The following is a 22,992-nucleotide window of genomic DNA, read 5'->3' as shown; positions in this document are numbered from 1 at the left end:
CTGTGTTTTTCTTTACCTTTCCAAATTCTGCCATTTCCAGGAAGCAAGTCATATATTCAAGAGGATGAAAAGCAGGGGAGCTTGGCTGTAATTATTTGTTTTTCAAATGAGAATGGAGAAATCAGTGAAGATGGCAGAATATTCCTGTTCATTTGTGCAACAGACACATATTTATTGAGCACAAAGGGCTTGACCCCTTGATAGGTTTATTGGAACATCCCTTCTACTAGAGGAGAGAGTCCAAAGTTAGGTAATCATATTGAAAAATATACAGTTACATTGAGAATGGTGGAGGAGAGCTATAGGGTCTAACAAAAGCTTGTAACGGGGGAGTTGACATCATCAGGAAGGCCAGGGAAGCTTTTATGAGGAAGAGACACGAGATCTAAGTTAACTAGGAGAAGGAGAGGCTGGGGCAAGAAGTGCTGGGCAGAGAGAACAGCGGTTGCAAGAGCACTATGGGGAAAGGGATTTAAAAGACCATCGTGGTGAGAGCAGAAAATGAGTGTGCTGTGGCTGAAGAAGGAGACAGGAATACCACCATGCTGGGCATGCAGATTAAGATTTGGGATTCTATTTCCAGAGCAATGAACACATTGAAGGGTAATGATCAAGGGGATGGTCCACTCAGATTTGGATTATGAAAAGATCACCCTGGATGTAGGGATTAATAAAACACTTTCCTATAGAAAGACCTTTTTCATCATGGACTTTTGGCATAAAATAAGGAAGTCTTCAGCAATTTTCTTTTTAGCAGGCAGAGGTCATGGCGTAAGTGAAATGATCTCAGGACACTTAGTTTTCAACATCCTTGTTATTGAATTGAGCAGTGAAGTAATCTCCCCAAATGTTACATTACAGAGAAGACAAAGCACCCAGACACCCAAGTGATAAGAAGACCAGCCTGGATTCATTTCTCAATTTCTTGCCGTGATCATGTCCCTTTGGGAATTAGTGTGATCAGCAGTAGCAGCATCTCTACATTTAAATAGCTCTTCTAGAGTTTATAAAACCCTTCTACAAACATTACGGAAGATTAACAAGAATAATCCACACCCGTGAGAGCTAATCAAGTGCTCCAAACTATTGCAATTTACTCCTTGTCATATCTTGTAGATACATAGGGAACAATTATGTTCATTTTAGAGATGACAAAGCTGCAGTGCAGAGAGATGCACTTAATGATTGAACTCACAAGTTCAACTTGCAAGTGACGAGCCTGGGGCTTGACCCCAGGTCTGCTGGTTTCTACGGGGAAACTTTACCACTATACATTGTAGCAGTTTCCAGACTACCTGGACTTAATTCTTGCCTCCACCATTTACTCACTATGTGAGCATGGACAAGTTTTTAACTTTTCTGAGGTTCAGTTTCCTGATCGATAACTGTGGATAATAATAGAACAATGTGAAAGAGTCATATAGAATAAACTAATACACATAATACGCTTAGAACTGCCTCATCCATAGTAAAGGCTCAATCAATGTTTGGTATTATTATTACCATTGTGATTGTATATATTCCACTATAATGTGCTGTTTGGGGTGGGGCAGAGAATCTTTAAAAATAATAAAAAATATTTTTTTAAAGCAGCTAAAGTTGATTAGGCAGGTGTTCTTAGTGTTTAAAGTGTTAGGTAGGTATTACCTACTGTAACAGGAGAGTTGACCTCATCAGGAAAGTCAGGGGAGCTTTTTTTAATTTTATTTTTTTTTAATTTATATTCAAGTTAGTTCATATACAGTGTAATCTTGGCTTCAGGAGTAGAACCCAGTGATTCATCTCTTACATATGACACCCAGCGCTCATCCCATAAAGTGCCCTCCTTAACGCCTGTCACCCACTTAACCCATCCCCCCACTCCAGAAACCCTCAGTTTGTTCTCTGTGTTTAAGAGTCTTATAGTTTGCCTCCCTCTCTGTTGTTATCTTATTTTTCCTTCCCTTCCCCTATGTTCATCTGTTGAGTTTCTCGAATTCCAACATATGTGTGAAATCGTATATCCGGCTTTCTTTGAATGATCTATTTTGCTTAGCATAATACCCTCCAGTTCCATCCACATTGTTGCAGATGGCAAGATTTCATTCTTGTTCACTGCTGAGTAGTATTCCATTGTATATATAAACCACATCTTCTTTATCCAGGAACCAGTCAGTGGACATTTGGGCTCTTTCCATAATTTGTCTACTGTTGTTAGCGCTGCTGTAGAGGAAGAGACACGTGACATAAGTTAACTAGGAGAAGGACAGGCTGGTCAAGAGTGTGCTGAGTAGAGAGAACAGCCAGTACTAGCATGTTATTTTTTACTAATGAGGAAATTAAAGCATAGAGGTTAAAAGTAATTTATTCAGAGTCCCTAAGTGGAAATGTGGCAGGGCCAATATTTAGAGACAGGTAATTCTGACCTCCAAGACAGCAGGCCTGGAAACCTTGCTTGTTTGCCTGAAAGCACTGGGATTTATTGACAGACCCCTGAAATGAGAAGCTACAGGTGGCAAATGCAGCAAGACGACACCGGGAGCTGAGAGTTGAAGGAAAAGAAGCTCGTTGGAAATGGATTTTCCTCCTGACTAGTTGAGTCACCTGGCAGAGTTTTTCAAGCCTGAGAATGTTAAGGATGTACATGTCTGTAGAAGAAGAGGATGTTAATGAAACCATGAATTGTCTTTGTCAGTGAGAGGTTAGCGTTTTTAGATGAAATGTACTGCAAGGTAAAGCTTAGAAACTGTGGTCTATAAGGCTTCCCAGCCAAGAATAAAAAGAGAATATATTTCCAATTGAAGGAATTATCTAATGATTTAACATGAAATTGATTTTGTCCATTTTCAATGCATATTTTTCATGTCTTTCCTTCTTATAACCCTTTCTTGCTACTCATCTTGGTGTACTCTGTGCCCAGGATGGAAGGTTTAATTGCTATTACTCATTCAGTAAGACAGCTTTTATTCCCAAGTATAAGGTGTCCAGCAGTGCTAGTCCCAAACTATTAAATGGGTAGGTAATGTAAAATCTGTTTGAAGAGCAAGTAGCATATTCATTTGACTCAAGAACAAACATTTGAGCTCTCAGGCAGGCTCGTCTGTTCTCTTGGCAATGTGCAGCTGAGATGGTCTTGTGGAATTTCTATCCACCTCCCTTTATTTTAAGCTTATTTCCATTTTGCTCTGGATGTTGCCACTGAAGTGAAGATTCTGTTGCATGGGAATACGAACTGGGGCAGCCACTCTGGCAAATAGTCAGAAGGTTCCTCAAAAAATTAAAAATAGAACTACTCCAAAACCCAGCAATTGCACTACTAGGTATTTATCCAAGGGATACAGGTGTGCTATTTTGAAGGGGCACATGTACCCCAATGTTTATAACAGTACTGTCAACAATAGCCAAAGTATGGAAAGAGCCCAGATGTCCATCGATGGATGAATCGGTAAAGAAGATGTGGTATATATAGACAATGGAGTATTACTTGGCAATCAAAAAGAATGAAATTTTGCCATTCACAGCTACGTGGATGGAACTAGACAGTATTATGCCAAGTGAAATTAGTCAGAGAAAGACATCATATGACTTCACTCATCTGAGGACTTTAAGAGACAAAACAGATGAACATAAGGGAAGGGAAGCAAAAATAATATAAAAACAGGGAGGGGGACAAAACAGAAGAGACTCTTAAATATGGAGAACAAACAGAGGGTTCTGGAGGGGTTGTGGGAGGGGGATGGGCTAAATGGGTAAGGGGCATTAAGGAATCTACTCGTGAAATCATTGTTGCACTATGTGCTAACTAACTTGGATGTAAATTTAGAAACTAAATTAAATTAAAAAAAAAAAAAGATTCTGTTACAGACATGTGAACCTCTCTTTGTGGTAGGAAATGCCCAGAGCCTGTCCTGAGTAAAATAATTAGAATCAAAAGGAGAACAGCTGGCCCTGTTGAAAAAGAGTCTTTATGAATTTTTAATGCAGTTTGCCCATGTGGTCAAGGTTGATTTATTTTAAAGATATGTTGGGATCGGAAGACAAATAAATACCATGTGTTTTCCCATTTAGAGCTTTCATAAAGACAGTAAATACGCTGGCAATATGACTGTGGCCTACACATTTCCTTTATCTGGTGTTCATAATCATTTTGTTGCCTTTAAATGTTACCTTACTGTGAAGGATAAATAAGGAGTATACAAAATGAGGCATTTCATAAAGCACCCTAAATAATTCTAAATTATGCTGTTAATGTAGCAGGATAAGCTTGGCTTTTTCAGAGAGGTGCTATTATGCATGATCATGTCTGAATACATTTACCACCTATTCTGTAATAGGTAGCATGTAAGACCATCTCAGTCTCGCCTAAAATACCTGACACTTTTTATATAAAGATAAAACCGAAGACCCATGAGTATAACCAAACATGTGCATTGAGTTTTCTCCTGCTAGTAATTACAGTGAAGAAAAAAAAAAATTCTTAAATTGTTATGGTACTTTAATCCCTCTAAAAAGGGCTTGAACTGCCATGGTAAAGGGCATGGATTTTGAGGTGGTTAGATTGAGGTTAAGGGGGCAGTGAATGGCCATACAGACTCAGTCTTTTTCCATGTGACCTGTCAAACAAAGTGTCAAAGTCAAGTTTTAATCTCATTAGAATTCATTAACTGAGAAATATAATTCTATAGACAAGGCCCTTCTTGCAATCTAAGAAAAACCCTGGATATCTCTTATCTTATGCAGTAATTACCAGTTACTAAGTTGGGCTGTATGCATGTAAAAATAGGAAAGAGTGAATTTGAGTGAAGCTAAATATAGAAGCCAAGATCCACATTCTATTGTATTAGACGTCTACATGACTCAACCAATTCCATAGGTTGACAACCAGTCTAATTTTAAATCTAGAGACTTTATAGCAGTAAAAAGTATTTCCTAATTAGGTAAGAAATTTGCCTGTCATTCTCTACTCTTGGTATTTATCAGAAGAAAGTCATTTACATTTTGAACTCACCATTCAAATGGAAACTCAGAGATTTCCACTTTTGTTCCAAGTCCCATTTGACTTCCAAGAAATATGCTTAATTGTTTTAGCTGTGGTGCAATCACTAAACCATTGTGGGAACTGAGCTGGAATTCAGTAAGCAGAGTTTTAGCTACAATGACAAGACTTAAGTGTCACTCACACAGACGGAATCTCAAAGGCTTAATAAATGCTAGAACCTCACTTAATTACCATTTGTTCTTTCATGACAGTAAAAATTATTTTAAATTATGCAGATAAGTAATTCTTCATGGGGACTATGCAGGAAAAAATCTGGGTCTGTGATATTAAGTTATATTGACTTGAGACTTGGTGAAAATTAAAATTATAGAGCAAGTGGGTAAACTTTGCCCTACTACTTAGTACAAATGAAGTCTTGTTTGAGTATCTCTAGTCTTGTCTACTCTTCAATCATAGTACAATTGTGCAGTGCACAAACATTTCCTTCAGACCAATTGATTAGGTATTTATTTAGTGCCTGCAGTACACAAAGCCTTGCATTAAGCTCTAGTTCATAGGGCTATTTTGGTCTCACTGGAATTTAAACTTGTGCTGCCAGTCCATTTCTGAGGGTGGTGAGAGTAGTAAATAATAGTTCTTGCCTTATCCCAACAAAATTTCTCCTCTAAATTCTTGATACTTCAGCTTTACAAGTTCAGAAGTGTTTGTTTAAAAATTTTTTTTACCTTGTTGGAAACTAAAGTTCCGGCTTGTGTTTTAGTGAATGAGATGTTTGACTCCAAGTTCAATGAATATTCCCTTATATAAGACAGCCTCTTCTAAAGCTGTACAAATGGAACTGGTAATGAAGGCCAACACAATGGCTGAGCTAGGCATGAGACAAGTGAGTTTTGACAAGGAGTAATGATGTTATGAGAGAGGAGCCTAGGTGAAGCATTATATAGTACAGAGAGTAGGAGAATCAGAAAGAACCACAGGAGCCCTGGAAGTCTTAAGAGCTGGGATACTTCTTCCAGGAAAGTACAACAAAAAAGAAATGAGGGCAGCAAAGACTATTACTACCAACACTTTTGAATGCCTAATGTCCCAGGAATTGTACCAAGCACTTTACACACATTATCTTATTAAATCCTCAAAATAACAGCTGTTCTCTACCGCTCATTTTTCAGTTGAGAGAACTGAGCCATAGAGAAGTCGATACACTTATCCAAGGACACACACAGCAGGGAAATGGCAGATCCAGGATTCAACCCTAGGTTTGCCTCCAGAGTTCAAATTCTTTTTTTTTAAATTAATTTATTTATTTTCAGAGAGAGAGAGCACTGAAAGAGGAGACAGAGAGACAGAGAGAGGGAGAATCATAAGCAGGGTCTGCACCATCAGTGTGGAGCCTGGTGAAGGGCTTGAACTTACGAGCCGTGAGATCATGACCTGGGATGAAATCGAGAGTTGGACACTTAACTGACTGAGCCATCCAGGCGCCCCCAGAGCTCAAATTCTTAATTGCTACATTCCCGTTCCTCACAAATACAGATTTCACAAATCCAGGGATGCCACTGCTTGGATCATGACAGGAAAGAGGTGTGGAGTTAGTGTCCACTCAGTAAATGGCACCTCAGCTGGCCCAAGTCAGAAACCTAGGGGTAATCCTTAAGTGATTGCACCATCCTTTACCGCCAACCTCCAGTCCATTGTGTCAGTTCTACCTCGACAGCGTATCCCAAATCTGGCCACCATTCTCCAGCTCCACCGCATAGTCCTTGACCTCAGGAGTTGTCATCTATTACTGAGACTAAGACATTGGCCTCTAAATGGTCTCCTTGCTTCCGCTGTTAATTCCCTGCTTATTTTGCACTTAGTAGCCAGAGTCATTTTTAAAAAGTAAATCAGATTATGACAGCACCCTGTTTAGAATGTTTTTATGGCTTCCCACTACTTACAGAATGGAATCCAAAATCCTTTCCATAGTTTACAAGGTCCTTCAGCATCTTCTCTGTCTACTTCTTCATATGTACCTCCAATGACCCTTATCCCATCACACTTTGATCCAGTTATATTGGTCTTTCTGTTCCTTGAAGGTACCAAGATAGGCTCCACACTGGAGCTATTGCTCCTGTCTCTGCAGGGAGTGCTTTTCCTCCATATCTGCTCCAGATAGGCTCTTCCTCATCAGGTTCCAGGGTATCATTTCCTCCACGAATACCCCTTTAAACCTCCAGTTTCCTTGCCCCCATTCTCCTAGACAGCTTGTTTTTATTTCTTCATAACACCACTACGTGATAGTATGCCATTTGTTGTGCGTTTGTTATCTGCCCCTCCCAATCTCAAATACAATTTTTATGACAGCAGGATCCTAGTCTGTCTGTATTTTTCCCTCATTTTCCAGCACTAAGAACATTACCTGGAACATATTGGTTGCTCACAAAATGCTGAAGATTGTATGATTGAATGAATTAGCACAAAGTAAGGCTCAGAGAAATTAAGTGAGACTTAATCATGGTTGCTTGGCTAGTACAAGGTCAAGCCGGGCCAGCAAGCTAAGACCCAGAAGTTGCTGACATCTCTAAATGCTAGAGAGCTCAGAGCTCAAAAGGTCAGAGGAGAGCCAGTGTTTGAGTTAAGTCTTAAAGAGAGTAGGATTTTGATATGTAGACATACAGGCCAGGCAATCCAAGCAGAGGGTACAGCGTGGGCTAAGGCAGAGAGGTGGAGAGGTTCAGAGCAAACACGTTCCCCTACAAGAACAAAATATCACATTGGCTGAGATAAGCAAAGAAGAGAAAAGCGTTGACGTATCAGCCTCCCACTCTGCAGCCTTCAAGCTTGTGGAAGAGTTTTTGCAACTGACACTACAGTTAAGAGATTCTTAATTGCACCTTTTTAGCTTTTAGCTCATCTATCGCAATGCCTAGCCTACTTTGATTCTGCCTCCGTTATGAAGCTCTTGCAGAGATCAAGTGTAATTACAAGAAGTTGCTTTAGAATCATAACAGAGTGCCAGCAAAACTTGGTGGTAGGTGGGAAAGAGTGGGAGTCCAGAAATAATGGGTTCTTAACTCATCCTGGGACCTCAGGCAGGTGTTTCCACCCCTTTATATCTCCATTTACCCACCTGGTAAGATCTAGCTGTCCAGTAAATTTCTAAAAGTCCCTGGTTTGATGTAGAGAATTAGTTACCACTCACTGACTCCTCAAGTCATTCACTTATATATCCATCTATGTCTGTTTATTGGTTGTCTTTTTGATGGGGAACATACCAGTTTCTGGGGGCTGCCGTAACACGGCTGCCATAACTCTGGTGGCTTAACATAATAAGAATGTATTCTCTCACATTTCTGAAGGCCTGAAGTCCAAAATGAAGGTATTGATAGGGCTTCCTCCCTCCAGTGTTTCTGAAGGAGTATCTTTCCTTGCCTATTCCAGCTTCCAGTGGCCCCAGACATTCCTCAGCTGTGGTAGCTGAACTCGTCTCTGCCTCTGTCTCCACAAGGTTGCCTGCTTTGTATGTTTCTCTGTATCCTTCTTGGGTTCAAAATCTACTCCGACCATTCCTTCCATGTGTGACCTTGAACATGGCACTACATGTAATCATCTAGTAGGAGTGCCCAGATGATTAAATGAGATTATATACATATTTTACACTTTGGCATATGATTGGCCCACAGCCAGTGTTCCATAAATACCTCCTTGGAACTGCTCTCCTCTTTAGTAAGGCATTTCCAATGATGGGGTGTTCTGTCCATCCGGAAAACAAATTTGTGTCCACCCCAAACCACTACAGAGGAGAGTGGAGGTAGTTAACTGGGAAATTAAAACCCCCAGAAATGTGACCATAGAAAACATGGGCCTGAAATAGGCAGACTGAGTCTCTGCATTGATCGTATTGTCCGATAAATGTTCGGTTGCCACCTTAATGACATCCAAAAAGAGGCTGGATTTAAGGTTTATTCAATATCTTCTTTACTTTCCAATGGGCAGTTTCAGGTGCAGCCAGCATTCTTGGCAAGATGTAGTTAATATCGTCGATTTCTTGGTGTAGGAAATCTATTATGCTTAAAACAAACCATCATTATCATTCCTTGAAATCTTGACAGTAGGAACAAAAATCCCATTGGTAGAGATTTTTGCCCTTAAATGCCCATGGTTTATACACCTTAAAGAAGGCATGCCCCGATTGCATGGCCTGAGGCTTTTTGCCATCTGTGCTGGAGTGGGGTGTAGGCTTGGCCTCTGCTTGCTTCTCCAGTCTCACCATCCACCCATCCACCCATCCACCCATCCATCCATCCATCCATCCATCCATCCATCCACCCATCCATCCATCCATCCACCCATCCATCCATCCATCCATCCATCCATCCACTCAGTAGATATCCTGGCACAACAGGGATCCTCTACCATAACACTCTACTATACACTGAGGACACCTCCAGTAACTCATCAGGGTTATCAGATACAGAGTGTTCTAAGACTTTCGAGTTCTGCCACAGGATCCAAGGAATCTAACCATGGCCTCTTTAGGATATTATAGGACGAGTTATGATCTCTCATGATACAGGGACCACCTGTCAGAAACGGTCTGTGTCTTCTGGAAAATTGCATGGAGAGGAGGGAGAGTGGGGTGGTATCGTGGAGAGTAGGCTGGTGGAGGTTGTCATTCTGGCACTTGTCACTTCTTTTCCCTGCTCTCTCAGGTTTGGTCTGTGTCCCTGTCCATGTTGTATGCCCTAAGATCCTGCCATCTGAGCAAATGACTTCACCTATATTACTCCATGAATCTGGAGACCAAGGTTAGAGCAAGGACCTGGTACTTGTCCATTCCCTTTATTTGATTAAAGCCCCCGTAATGAAAGCAGCACCTATGTCTGTCTTGTTTGTCATTATGGCTACCTCCTGAGATAACAGTTTTAGGAAATGTTTGTGAAAGAAATAGAAGGGAGAAAGGAAGAGAAGAAAGAAGAAAACGAAGGAAGAGGGGAAGGAAGGAAGGCAGGAAGGAAGGAAGGGAAGATAGATCAAAGAAAGGAAAGAAGAAAGAAAGGAAGAGGAAAAGGAAGGAAAAAGGGGATAATATAGCAAATACTTGTGCTGAGCTTTATTCCCTATCCAACTGTGATTTCTAACTTTGTGCCCTGTTGATATGATACTATCTTTATCATATAGCTGGCACTTTCTCGTGGTTGGAGATCCCTCCTAGCCACCGCCTGCCATGGTCTAACCCTGGTAGGGCCTCTCTATTCAGACTTACAGACTTGACTCCTAGTTACCTCCTTCTCTCGCTTTTCCCAGTTCAAACTCCCAAGAGATAGACAATCACAGGGGCTCATTTTATTTTTTCTATTGCTGAATTCTGCTATCTCACAGGTTATTAGTTGTTATGGCTTGACTAACTGTATGCCAGATGCTCACTCTTAGGCCAATCAGCTGTGATTAAATGTACTAGGCAATTTTCAGGAAATTTATTTTATAAATATTTTCCAGAGAAAAATGCAAATCTTCCAAGATGAGCCCATTTGATGGCATACCACTTTTTTTTTTAAGCAGTAGCTCATTACCATACCGGCCAATATATTAAACAAAGACATACTTCTGAGACCAAAATCATCTTATTAAAATGACAGGGAAAGCCAATAAAATGCATCATCCATATAGCTTAGGAGACTAGGCCTGACTCATTCCAAGAAAACTGTCCCAAGGGGAGTGCCTATAAAATCCTTCTGTGTTTCTCCCCTTTCCACTCCACATTATGTCCATGTCAGTGAATTATTTTCACACAATTAAAGCACCCATATAGGAAATATTTACAAATGTAAATGTGCTCACTCCCATCTGAAGACACCCCTTATTTGCTTCGTTATTTCACAGAGTGCAATTCACATCACTTCCCTTGCTCCAGCCATTGGCACTGTGGAGAGAAGCAGGCACGAAATAAATTGTCACTTCCAAAGACATCACTGTCCTTTGCTTGAATAATAAAAAGACCTAATGTGTTGGGACAAAAGAGAAAGAGAATTTTTTCGAATTTTTAGATGTTGAGATATGTGATTAAGTGGAGAATCTGTGGCAATTGAGGGATCAGCAAAGCTGAAACAGCAATGTTTATGGTCCTCTTATAATGATACCAGAGTCTGTACTCAGCATACCGCTGCTTTCAACTCTCCAAGCCTCCCATAAGCTTACAAATGATCTTTCGTTTATTTTAAATCAATCAAGTATCCCTAGAGGAATTTTCCAGAAACCCAAATATAATTACATAAACACACAGGCTTCCTAACTATGCATGTGTTATTCCAACAGAAAAATAGAAGTGCAATACAGAAGGAGTGAAGGTTTATAAAATGCATTTTAATGTCTTATGAATAAGAGCTGGATACAGATACCTTAGCCAAAAATATAAAAATACAAAAGGAATAAGTACAGACGATATGATTAGACCCTTACTGTGGTTGGAATTATCCCCAAAGTCTCCTCTCCTCATTTAAATGAAGTTTACTCTGTTTCATAGTCTTCTTTGCAGTAACATACTTAGTCAAATCCTAGAAAATTGCTAACTTCATCAGCAGTAGGCAATGCGAGGGCCTGAGGATATAGCTGGTCTTTTATTTATTCATTAGATCTATATAACATCTATTTTCCAAAGAGCTCCAGGCCCTGTAGAGAATGTTTAACTGATGTTAGACCAGAGTTTCATGGAAATGAGAACAGAGCTGTGTCTAAGGAGAAGCGGCAGCAGAGGAGGAAGAAGGAAGTGTAAGAGGAAATGGAGATATTTATGGCGGGGAAAAGACATGAGAAGTCTTTAAAATGCCAAAATAAAAATGCAAAGTCCCCAGTGCTGGCTCTCTCTAGTTAGTCCAGTTAGCGATATGATGACAGATGTTCCATTTCTATGAAGGAGAACTCTTGAATCTCTTTCTTAGAATTACACACACAGGGCAAGCTTCCAGCAGGGTCATTTTCAGCAGAGGTGTTAAATTCACAAGCTATATGCTGGTAAAATTTAATATTCAAATCCAGTAATATTTATGTTAACACATTTTAGTATGTCTAATGAAGTTCCCTCCCACTTCTCCTGGGTCTGATGTGCCTTAAGTTTTTCATATTGCATGCCATTTGGAAAATATTGAAAATCAGAAAGAAGAATGGATAGAACGTGGCAGCATCGATATTTATAAGACTGTAATAGTATGTAGTTAACTGGAAACTCTGCTGTAACATGCCCCCCCACTCTTCCATGGCCACACAGAGGTGGGAGCTCCTGGAGTGAGAGTTCTTGGCACATAATTGTTGTTGGACTCCTTCTATGACACGTAATCTCTACACAGCTCATTGAATAGTGGATCCAGCCAGGTTCATGCCAATTTCAACACTAGCAGTAAACAGAAGGTAAGGGAGTGGGTTATGATGAGATCATGGGAAATAGGTGGTTTCAGATTTTTTTCATTTTATGGGAATAACAGGAGACTGAATAGTTCGCATTTTTTACACCCCCATCGGTATGAAACATGACTTGTTAAGGCACTGATGATCACTTGCTTTAAAAATTAAGCGCTAACCTTCCCACAAATTACATGTAAATAATTAAGTCTAGTGCTGATGAAGAGGAATTAGAAGGCATAGAGCCCAGAATTTTTACTTTAACACTGAGACACTTGAGAGTGGAAGATAAAACAGATGGGAGGCTCCCTAGTCCCAGACAAGTACTTCTTCCAGAATGACCTTGTGGACTCATGGAGACACAGGTGCTTTCCTCGAGGACCAGCATTTGGGGTCAATTTAGTTTAGAACAATTCAGTTTTTGTTGGAATGCTATGTTGTACTTGGAGCAGAGGTATGTCCCCGGCTCACCTTGTGTGGAATCCCGTGAGTGGTGTCCCATTATAATAAAAATACGTTTTCATATTTTCTGTACATATTTTTTAAAGTTTATTTATTTTGAGAGAAACAGAAGACAGTGCAAGTGGGGGAGGGGCAGAGACAGAGAATTCCAAGCAGGTTCCTCACTGCCAGCGCAGACTCTGATGTGGGGCCTGGACTCATGAACCGTGAGATCTTGACCTGAGCTGAAACCAAGAGTCGGGTGCTTCACAGACTGAGCCACCCAGGGGCCCCTCTATACATATTTTTGCAGCTTCAAACCGGCTCTTTCATCAGAACACTATAAGAAACCACTGAAATAAGACTCTTTGCCAGCCATGAGGATTTTTTCCCGCGAATGAGTGAAAAAATTTGCATGACAAATTTTTGTTCCCATTCTTTTAGAAAACAATTTATCTTCAGTAGCTCTCTGGAGAAAATGCACATTTTACTTCAAATATCAGTAAATGAACTCCAAATCAGGAGAATTAATTAGTAATGGCTTATTTGTTGTCATTTAATAAACATGTTTCCAATTTATTATCTACATACCCAAAATAAATGTTTAAAGAATGTTGGTGGCAAGTGGAACACAGGTAACTGAAAGTGGGAAAATTTAGCTCTTGCTTATTCTTTAAAAGAGAACTTTGGGGCGCCTGGGTGGCTCAGTCAGTTGGGCGTCCGACTTCGGCCCAGGTTATGATCTTACGGTTTGTGGGTTGGAGCCCCACATCAGGCTCTGTGCTGACAGCTCAGAGCCTGGAGCCTGCTTCGGATTCTGTGTCTCCCTCTCTCTCTCCCCCTTCCCTACTCACGCTCTGTCTCTCTCTGTCTCTCAAAAATAAATAAACATTGAAAAAAAAATTTTTTAATTAAAAAAAAAAGAGAGAACTTAGTACAGTTCTTATAACTCAGAGTTTATTAGAAGGCCGGATTGGGCTGGAAGTGGCAGCCCTATTACCTAAAGTCTGACATTGAGGCTCTCTGTCCTAGGTGTTTGAATCTTGAGGACATGGCAGAAGGAGCAGAGGAAGGGCCAGTGGGACTTCCCCCAGCAAAGGCCCTGTGGCCGCCTGCCCCTTCCCTAGTAATAATGTGTCTGGGGTCACCACTTTTCGAAGTTGCCTTGGAGCCTCTATCATGCGCCTGCACCTTCTCTAGGTTATGGTTCCAGAGTACGCTTTCTCTTGCCTAAGATAAGAAAGAGGTCCAGGGTTGTTCTGTCGCTTAAAACTGAGAAAACTCTAATCAAAAGCTTGTGAAATGGTTACCTGACGCTTTGTTGGTTCCCAAATAAGATGTCTGAAAGAGGGGTACTTTTCTTTTGTCGGTTCCCTAACGTGCTTCTCAGGGGCATGTTTTACCTGGGGTTGTGAGAGTCAGAAGAAAAGAGGAGCTTGTTTATTTACTGCCCAGCGCGCCTCTGGAGAGTGGTCCGTGAAGGAGAGAAGAAAACTTTGGGCGTCCTTTGCCTTGCCAGCCATCCCTCTTCTTGGTGATTCCGGGCAAGCCTGCCGCTTTCAGTCCAAACTACTCAGGAAACTGTAGCAAATGATCAATAATTGAAGAGTTCAAAACTTACTTCTTGTTTTTAAATATAATTTGCTGTCAAGTTGGCTAACATACAGTGTATACAGCGTGCTCTTGGTTTCGGGGGTAGATTCCCATGATTCATCGCTTACGTACAACAGTCAGTGCTCATCCCAACAAGTGCCCTCCTCAATGCCCATCACCTGTTTTCCCCTCTCCCGCACCCTCCCCCCGATCAACCCTCGGTAAAACTTCTCAAAGGCACATACTCAGCAGCGTCCAAATCCAGGTTGTGATGGATAGTTTTAAAACTAAGGAATGGAGGTTCCTGATGCCCATCAAATTTTTAAAAGGGAGAAAGAAGTGACAAAATGGCAGGACTTAAATATAAGTGTGATGCTTCTCTATTTCTTGACAGTTAAAATGGTATCACTTTACGTTCTTGTGATGTGTGGGGAAAAACACCATAATGTCAAATTATATAAGAAATATTTAAATCTAGTAAAATGGTTGGTGTGTCTCTGGAGGATTTCAAGACATTTTACACACTTGTTTTAAAAAAGCAATCCGGAGAGTGTTTTCAGATCTCGCAGTGATGCAAGTGTTTCAACAGGTAATGGATTCTATTTTTAATTTTGAAAGCTTTTATTTTTCCCTGTGGTTTCTTTTTTAATATGTTGGTGGATACTTTTTTCTTACCCAGATTTCCTCCTGGACTTTACTGTCTCTCTGAGCTGAGTCAAATTCAAAGGTGAACACTATTTTCATATTCCTGGCTTGTTCTTCCTTGCCTCTTACCTGCAGTTGATCTCAATAGAGGCTTAATTCGCCATTTAGAAGTCAACATGCTAAGATTTCTAATTAATGGTGCCCTGCCTATCAAGTTAATGTCCTTGCAAATTATCTCCTTCTAGAGATTATTACAATTTGCAAATGCACATCCATTATATATTACATAGGGAGCTTAGCAGACACTGATTTTAAACATACTGCAGAGGTGTGTTTTACCACAAGACGGTAAGCTTCCTAAGTCAGAATGTAAGCTGAAAGATGTGTGCCGTCAAAATTACCATCTTGATAAGCCCTTAAATGGCACTGCATTAGAGATCAACATGCTGTTGTCTGTCACTCTTGCACAGCCATTAAGATCACCGCCCCCCCCCCTTTTTTTGAGCACTAGGTCCTTGGCATTTAGGGGACATGTATAATAAAAAAATATACTTTTAAGCTCTAGAATCACATTAACCATGGCAAGGTACCTGCACTGTGAGGTAAGCCTGGAAATAGTAGATTCCCATCAGATCCCAAGCTCAATCCAAGGAGGACACTGATGGAGTACGGCTTACATTTCCTGCATTATTTACATTGTCCTCTCTCTGTCATCTCCCTTCTACTCACTCTACCTTTCCTTCTCTTTGTCAGGCCTATACAAATGGATTTAAGAAAGTTATATGGGCATAGAATATGATACCACAGTAATATCCTTTTAAGCACCAATATACTGATAGTTTCATGGCCTAATTTTCACCCTTAGATGTTTCTATTTTTTATATTTGTATTGTTTCTTTCATTAATAAAATCCATACTCTAAATTCAAATTTCCTGGCAAGAGCCTACATGTCAACGTTTCAAGAGAAAACAAAGAACTTTACTTGAAATCACCTGGGATGACACCTAATAGATTGTCCAAGATTTGAGTTCTGGTGGGTATTCACTCATGAGAACCCCACAGTTACTTGAGAAAATGATTTTCGAGACTAGTAAGTCACCTGTATCTGGAAGTGTTTCCGTCATTTTTTTTTTTTTGTCCCAGACATCAGCAAGACCCTAACATTCTTGTAGGTCCTCAGAAAACATCTGTTGGATGAAGAAGAAGGTGAGGGAGGGGCACCTGGGTGGCTCAGTCAGTTAAGCATCTGACTTCAGCTCAGGTCATGACCTCTTGGTTTGTGAGTTCGATCCCCATACCGGCTCTCTGCTGTCAGCGTGAAGCCTGCTTCAGATTCTCTGTCTCCTTCTCTCTCTGTCCCTTCCCTACTCGTGTTCTCTCTCTCAAAAATAAATAAACATTAAAAAAAAAAGAAAGGGAGGGGGAATGGGAAGGAAAGAAGAGGTGATAAAGGAAGAAGAAAGGAGAGGGAGTGAAGAAGAGAGGAAGGAAAGAAGGGAAGACAGGAGGGAAAGGGAGAAGGAGAGGAGGGAAAATAATTAATAGACTGGAAGAGCGTGAGTTTAAGAGCTGGCCCCCCATCTTTGGAACTCGATGACTTAGGCAAGTTGCATTTCCTGTTCCATTAATTCCCAGTGTCCTAGGCTCAGTGCGTAGACGATAGTAAAATGTCTGGCACACAGAGATTCAGTAAATAGAAGCTGAATCTGGGCTGCTGGGCATTTATTACTGGGCCACAGTTTTAAAACATCACATAACTGCTATATTCATGAAGAGTAAATATAAAAATGCTTATGTCTGGAGACTAAAGAGCTGGCCAGTAAACAGGTGCATTGCTCTGAACCATCTGCCCGCAAAGACCATCACAAAGCAGGCAAAATTCTGAAAGACCTTCCAAAGACTCTGCTCTCACAAGCAAAAAGCACATAATCAGAAAAACACTGATGTAATAAGACCTGCTGAATCATTACTGGTAACGGCTGCCACTTCCGGCTGTGTGCCATGCCTTTAGTACAGGCACTAGTCAGCCTCACATCACTCGGTTCTGGAAGTGTTCCTAGTCTCATTTTTCACAGAACGGAGTGGAATTCAGAGAAGTCGAGTAACTTTCCTAAGATCACACAGGTCCTTAGGTGCCTGGGTTCAGTTTCCGTCTCACTTCTCCTGACTGTTCCACACCTAGGCTTTGGTCTCCCACACCTCCTCATGCTTGTTATTCCAAGTCAGCAGATTAACTTGACAGAAAATGGCCAGAGTCATGAGACTCTCTCTGTTGGAGTAAGAACACTAGTAAAAAAAGTTGAGTGTAGATATAGATATTGAAAGAGAGAGATCATTAGAATACAAAGTAAATTCACTACCACATGTCCTTGGGTGTGGGGTGGGAGGGATGATTTGTGTTTTAAACAGTATGAAGTCCTGACGACTAATAGTAAAAGGCCCTGCACACATGGGTCCTGGAATATGTATTGTGTGCCAGGCACTGTTTTCAATACTCTTATAGACAGTAATTCATTTCATCCTTATTTATAGGGACTCTTTGGGGCACTTACTGAAGACCAGAGGAGTCATAACCTATGCTGTTACTATACAGATTACTTTTTTAAAGTTTGGGGGTGATGGGCCTGTGAGTAAGAGACGGAGTTGGCATCCAGACGAAAGCAATCTGGGTCCAATGGTTTTGTTCTCACCAACGTCACGGGTTGGTCTGATGTTTGTTTATCCCACGCTAGGTTTGCCTGGAAGGAGTGGTAGGGGGATGGGAGAGCATGGTGCAGGCAGGACAGCTTAGAACACGAGCCAGGAATTACTGACAATGCTAAGATAGGAGTCAGAAAATATGAAACCTGCCCTCCTCCCTTCTCTAAGCCTTGGTTCCATCATTGGCAGAGTATGGCTGATAACACTCAGATACACCACTTCAGGGAGGATGATTGTCCAAATTCAAAACGTGGTGAGACACACAAAATCTGATGGTGAAAGCACAGGTGCCCAAATCAGACTGCCTAGGTTTGAGTCCAGCTCTACAATTTCATAGCTGTGTTACTTGGCGTAAGTTACTTAACTTCTCTGTGCCTCGGTTTCTTTGTCTGTAAAATGGAGGTAATAATAGTACCTGCCCCATAAGGTTGTTGTAGCATTATTCACTTAGTGACTGGGGAATAGGAAGCACACAGCAAGATGGCTTATCATTATTATGCATGGTGATGGTTTTATATATTTAGGAATGGGGCATAATCATTATTTCATCTGTAAGTTAAATTTAGATGAATAATGTAGGCAGTCCCTATTGTTACTCTAAGCTGTGTTGTTCTTTCCAAAAACACTCCTGAATTTGAGAGAACTGAGAGAAATAGGATGAGGAAACATGTAGTATGTGAAAGTCTTGCAAAGGAAGGGTCTTTCTTCTGCTCTGTGACTTGTTGCCTGAAAGAAAACACCTTCAGGAATATACTTTGCTGTTTGCTGTCTAGTCTTTTGAAAGCCAAATGTACATCTTGTCCAGTTTATATTAACATGTCTGCAGTGTTCATCTTGGTACAATGAAGTGACGGCAGCCTCTGGGCCTCCAAATGTACTGAGCTATTAGGAAGTCATTAGTGTAAGAGCAGTAGAGCATTATGGGGAAAGGGGCAGTGGGGGCGGGGCGGAGAAGAAGGCTATATAATCATTCCTTCTTTATTTAGAAACAGCACCCCAAATTTCTTCAATAAATCAGCCCTTCCCCACTCACAGTCAATATTACTTACCACTTCCTCCTTGACCAAGGGGCAGGATTGACCTGGGCTGGCTAATAAGTATGTTCTATCCCCCTGGTGACAGACATGGCTTCAAGGGAAGGCACTTGAGCCAGCTGTTAGCCTCTTGAGAATCAGCGCTGGGACATTTGTTGACAGAATTAGCAAAGAGAAGTTCTTATTTCTGCTGAGGTCACTAGTTGGATGAAACAGAGATTGGAGAGACTGGCAGGCATCATGCCACTGTTTTATGGACAACCTTACCAAAAATGGAGCCAGGCAAGAAGGAGGTGGAAGTTGGAGACAGAAAAAGTGAAATGGCATGAGATGCACCCCTGTATCAAACCATACCTGAGCCAGACCTACCTCCAGACTTCTCAGTTACAGGATCAGTAAATTCTTTCCTCCCCACCAGCCCCCTCTTTTCCTGCCTTTGTTTCCCTCCCTCTCTCAGTCTGGATGGGGCTCTTGTCACAATGATGTGCATTCTCAATTTCACTTCACATTTGGCCCCATCCTTCTCCAAATTATAGAAAGGTTGCATCTCTCTGTAGGCTCTGCAGTTCTATTCACAAAATAGAAGCATAGGACTTCAGAACGACTGAAAGCCTAGCCGACAGCTCAGACAGAATCTCATTCTCCAGGGGGATCAGTTCTCCAAATTAATAAAACTATCCATGTCTACATGGTGGAACACAAACTCATTTTCCCAGGTTTATAAACCTCCAGATAGATACCCAACTCTATTAAAATACTGATGGCTCTTATGAAGCTGGGCTGAAAAGGGGAAAAACAGATGCCTCCTTATGTAATAAACTCATGTGGTCCTGGCGTCCCATTCATCATACTGGAGGTAGCACAAGGAACATTCAGGGTGTCAGAGAAATAAGGGGAACAGTGAGGGATCCTTTTCAAATCCGTGTTCAAACAAAAATAGAAAAACAATAAGGCAAGTCTTCATTGTGTCTTTCTCGCCTTTCAGAGAGAGGATACAAAGCAAATTAGATTTGAAAAATGGTATAATTATCCTACCTTCACTGAGGAGAAAGGAAACTACACGTAGCTTCCTAGGAGTCAGTGTCCCGTTGAGTATTTCTAATGAAATAACCATGGTTTTTGGGTAATATGCCTTATTGCAAGTGGACTTTTATGCAAGCCCAGTGCTATTACTATATAGATTACTTTTAAAGTTCGGGGGTAATTGGCACACAGTTAGAAACTTTTTTTAAAAAGGAAAGGAGAAAGATTTTCCTTGGAAAATGATTGAATTTCGGGTTCCCTCTTTGGCTTCCTATCAGACATTAATTTCACTTGCTCTTTCAGTATATATTTATGGAACATCTCCCGCTTGCCATTCACAGTTCTGGGTGCTGGAGTACAGCAGAGGCCAGTGCAGTCAAGACGAGTGTCCCCATGAAATTCACTTTCTAGTTGGAGGCACATCCAAAACAGGTAAGCCTATATATAGTCGCGACTGGAAGTGTAAGGTAACTGGAGAGAGTAAGTGCTTTGATAAATATGGTGTAAAGGCAGCATCATTGGTGGGGGGTGGCATCTTTGGATAGGTGATTTAGTGAGGCCTCGATGAGGAAGTGAGAGAGGAGAGGGCCAGGCCGAGGAACCACAGGTGTAAGTTTCCAGATTTAGCAAACAAAAATACAGGACACGCCCAGTAAAATTTGAATTCCAGGTAAACAGCAACTGATTTTTTTTTAATCCTCCTGATAGTGAAAGAGCTTTTTAAATCTAGCAACCGCCCCAAAGCATAAATACTCAGAAGTAAGCCCAGGCTCTGTGTAATCAAGGATTGGAGTTTGGGGGTGGGAGGAAGTGAAGGGATGTGAGGTTGAAAATGGAGGCAATCAAGGTAGAAGGCTAGGGTTTGGGTCCTCATGGGATGGAAAGCCACTGAGGGGTTTTATGCGATGAGTGGCCTCACACGACTTGCAGTTTTAAGTGATGGCCCGGTGGGCTGCAGGATGAAGATCACGGTGTGGGGGAACGCAGAGGCAGGAGACTGTGGCTCTGGTCCAGCTGTGAGATGGCGGGCTCTCACTTTCATGTGAGAGCAAAAGACCAGAGGGGTGAACTGCCTCCGTCAGGGGTTGCAGTTGCAAGTGCTGGAAAGTGACTGGCTATCTTTAGCACCAAAGAGAGTTGCGGGGGTGGGAGAGGCATGTATGTGAAGGCTGAAGAAACAACTCTGTGGATGCTAAAGAACTGAAGAAACGTGGGCAACAGGAACCAGCCCAGGCCATGCTGTGAAAATGCAGGAGCCAGCCCCATGCCTCGGCCTTTCAAACCTGCATCCTCTGCCTTGCCACCTCCCTGTGAGTATGTCTGCACTGTTCCTACATCTCCATATCATTCCCTTAAGATTCTCGGGCCCTGCAGCCCCTGGCTGGCTCAGTTGGTTAATCAGCTGACTTTGGCTCAGGTCATGATCTTGCGGTTTGTGGGTTCAAGCCCCGCGTCGGGCTCTGTGCTGACAGCTCGGTGCCTGGAGCCTGCTTCGGATTCTGTGTCTCCCTCTCTCTCTGCGCCTCCCCTGCTCATGCTCTGTCTCTCTCTGTCTCTCAACAATAAATAAATGTTTAAAAAAAAAAAAGATTCTTGGGCCCTGGCAGGATCATCTGAATGGCCAGTCCCAGTCACGGGCTCATGCCCAGGCTGCCAGGGACAGGGAGAGGGACTCTGCCTCCTTTGAGTTCTATAATCAGAGGCTGGGGGATCTGCTTCCCACCATGATTTAGGCTAATAATTCACTCCAAGTAGGAACGATGCTCAAACTGGGCAGTTCAAAAATGGCCAAAATCCATGGATGTTTTGCTGTTGAAGATCAAGAAAATATCAAAACATCATAATTCCTAGAACTGTCTATAATTTATTTAAAAACAAAGATCAGAAAAATTTAGATGAATATTGTTAACAAATCTAAATTCAGCACTTATGTCCAAAAGTTCCTCCAGTGTGACTAGAGAAGGGAAAAAACAAGACTTCTTAGTAGCATGGATTTAAAAAAAAAAAAGGATGGGGATTTTAATGGCTGGTAGGAATACTCTGAGTCAACAGTGAGCTGTGGCTGCCAAAACAGCATAAATCCCCATGGAAATAAAACCAAAGGGGATTAAGAACCTAGGACAGAAAACATATTTAAAGCTCTTGTCCGATTCACGATAGATTCAGGTATTTTTCCAGAGTTTATTTTCATGGCTGAAATGAATGATCTTAATGTTATGACCATTACCAAGTCCCCAGTCATTCTGCAATCATGACACTAAAGAATGAAGTTGAAACCTTGTGAGGATTAACATTTTAGGCAGAAAGATCTGGATGGGGCAAGTGGCTTAACCTAAGTGTTAGGCTAAAAGAAGTTGACAGTAGACTCAAACTGATATAGTTATTGTAAGATTTACAAGAGATAATACATGGAAGTTAGTGCCTAGTGCCTGGCACGTGTAAGTGTTCAATAAATGTCAGTTATCACTTTCCCAAAGAATGTTTCGTAGCCTCCAAGAGTAGCCATTGTGTCTCAGAATGGGACACACATAGGCCAACTGATAGACATTCATGAGTTGAAATATCTGCTTACACTCATCTTGAGGAAAAGGAGACTTGAAAACAAACACATACACAAAGCAAAGAACCTGCATGAACCAATGCAACGCATTTCTCATCTCAGTAGAGGGTCTTTTTTGCATTGACTCAAAATCCCCATTTCTGTGATTTGAACCACAATGGGCAGAAACTCCACAAGCATTCATACTGAGTGTAGGCACTGTGTGGATGTCCTGCAGTGGCATTGACCATGGCTCTGACTCACGCGTCACGTATTTCCACCCAGACTTCATACCTGACCTTTCCAGCCAGCTACCTACAAATCTAAAACCAAATAATCATAAATAAAATTTACAATCCTCTCTTACGTGTTCTACTAACACCCCATTTTATGGGGGTGTTAAAGGACAAGGTGGAAAAATGATAGCTAAAATTTTATGCAACAAGAAATATTTTACAGAGGGGAGCTTCACCCTGTTACATCAAACTAGAATATTGATAGCATAATTTATCATATTTATTGACTGTCATCTGTATCATTTATATATTCTGCTTGATACTTTATAAAAATATTTCAAACCAATCCTTAACATTTTTAAGAGTTGGACAATGCTTGTCTTATTCGTCTCGCATTTCAATTTTTCATAAAAGAGAAAAATTAA

Source organism: Panthera leo, chromosome A2 (assembly GCF_018350215.1).
Source record: "Panthera leo isolate Ple1 chromosome A2, P.leo_Ple1_pat1.1, whole genome shotgun sequence".
Taxonomy (NCBI): Eukaryota; Metazoa; Chordata; class Mammalia; order Carnivora; family Felidae; genus Panthera; species Panthera leo.
Note: the sequence above shows the minus strand (reverse complement) of the source record.